This window comes from Nicotiana tomentosiformis, chromosome 1, assembly GCF_000390325.3.
Source record: "Nicotiana tomentosiformis chromosome 1, ASM39032v3, whole genome shotgun sequence".
Classification (NCBI taxonomy): domain Eukaryota; kingdom Viridiplantae; phylum Streptophyta; class Magnoliopsida; order Solanales; family Solanaceae; genus Nicotiana; species Nicotiana tomentosiformis.
Window position 1 is genome coordinate 153,721,073 of NC_090812.1, and position 2,326 is coordinate 153,723,398.

At 34.3% G+C, this 2,326-nt stretch overlaps 1 pseudogene; it reads right to left on the bottom strand.

Annotated features, from left to right (window-relative positions):
• Positions 1-1,029: 1,029 nt before the first annotated feature.
• On the bottom strand, positions 1,030-1,965 carry LOC104118121 (ethylene-responsive transcription factor CRF4-like; annotated as a pseudogene).
• Between the last annotated feature and the right edge of the window lie 361 nt (positions 1,966-2,326).

Consider the following 2,326-nt stretch of genomic DNA (forward strand, 5'->3'; position numbering starts at 1 on the left):
GCCTTCCTCCCAAGTCCAAACTCGATCCGTTCTCAATCCGATTCGCACCCCCAAACATACCAATACATCCCAAAGTATAGTACGAACTTAGTCGAAACCTTAAACCACATCAAACAACATCAAAATTACAAATTGACTGCCAAAACCTTTCTTTCAACTTTCCAACCTTTAAACTTCGAAGAATGTGTTCGATTCTTATCAAAACATTCCGGAATGACGCCAAACTTGCGCGCAAGTCATAAATCACAATATGAACCTATTCCAAGGCTCGAAATCCCAAACGGACATCGATAATATTAAAATCTACTTCAAGTTAAACTTAAGAATTTCTTAAACTTTTAAAATACCAACCTTCCATAATAAGCACCGAAATGCTCCCAGGTGATCCGATACTCAACCCGAACATACGCCTAAGTCCGAAATTTATCATACGAACCTATTGGACCCTTCAAATTACGATTCTGAGGTTGTTTACTCAAAAATCAAACCTTAGTCAATTCTTCCAACTTAAATCTTTCGGAATTAGAAGTTTCTTTCCAAATAAATTCTGAACTTCCCGAAATTCAATTCCGACCACACGTACAAGTCATAATACCTGAAATGAAACTACTCAAGGCCTCAAACCGCCGAACACACGCTAGAGCTCAAAACGACCGATCGGGTCGTTACAAAAATGCAGTTTAAAAGTTTATTACTCATTTTCTAATGATAAATGTAAGTTTTGTAAATGTTTTTGATATTTAATATATATATATATATATATATATATATATATATATATATATATATATATATATATATATATATATATATAATTTCGGGCGCAAACTAAAAGTGATATTTGCTGTTTTGCAATGCTTTATCACCTACTACTCATGGATCCGATCCCTATGAGACGACCTTGTGAGACTGTTGTAATGCTACTTAGCTTTAGTTAAATAAACATCTTTATTAACCAAGAGAGAGAGAGAGATTGGTAAAGATAGAAGTTTATTTTTCCATTATTGTCCAGGAAACACATACTTTAAGATAAAAGAAAGTTGGGAGTTAGCCACATTTACTAGTTCATACAAAGTACTACATTAAAACAGTAAAGCATAAATTTCTCAAACCCTAGTATTATATTTCTCAAACCCTAGCATCATCTTTTGATGAAGATGGTTGTGGATTGACGAAGTTGATTTCCTTTGGTGGTGGCCTGAGGATGTTGGTCAAAGCATCAACACCTTTCATTTCAATGACCGCTTTGTGATAAGCCAAAACGGCTTTTTCAGCAGTGTCAAAAGTTCCTAACCAAATCCGATTTTTTTTCTTGTATCGCGTACCTCTGCCATCCACTTGCCCCATTTTCGTTGTCTAACTCCATGGTACTTCTTTGCATTTCCTTGCAGCAGCTTCTTTTCTTTCGTCTTTTCCTTTGAAATGACCTCAGTCCTTTCATTCTCGGTGATGATTGCATTTTCACGCGTCTTTTTATGTCACTCTGACTTCTCTCTTTCATCCTTCTCTTCCTTGTCATTAGGGGAGTCGCGAATCCGTACAAGAGGCGGAAGGATAGCGGAACTTTCCCCGACTTGATTGGTTGATTTTTCGATTTCATCGTTTTTTGAGGGTTTTTCGATTGCCTCATTTTCTTGATGCTCTTCTTTGGAGGCCATGGTTTTATGAAATGAAAGAAAGATAAAGCATTAACTTCAATTTATGATCAGAAATTCTTTCTTTATTTTTTCTATATAATTGTTTAATCAATGTTTTATCAATATGAGATGATCGTACCCTAACTCTTCATATGCTTCTCGAAGGTATGTAAATAAAAAAGGCACAAACAAACAAAAAGGCAACCGCCAACTCCAAGAAACTCGTACCCTATGGAAAATGAAAAAATAATAACGAATAAAAATTTCTATCTTCAAAGTGGGCGGATACACCTTTACCATAAGCATCTATTTTCATCAACTCGAACTATATATACTTGTGAATTCTTATATAACATATAGTACTATTTATGTTAAGGTTTGTATCAATTGTCACAAAACACGAACTCACAAATGGACGATGAATCAACAGAATTGAGTTGTTTGTAGGATGAGGATTCAGCAGTCAGAAACATCTATATCTATTTCATTAAGAAAGAGAGGAAAGGATTTTTTTTCTATCAATTGTTAAATGCTAGCATTAATTGATTACCTTTTAATGACCCTTAATTAGTTTCTTGGGATTCTTTATCTGCTTATAAGATACAGATGAAACAGGCAATTCTGATCCTATTTACATTGTTTACAACAAAGAAGAAATAATAAAAAAGAAAGTTAAAGAAGAAAAAACG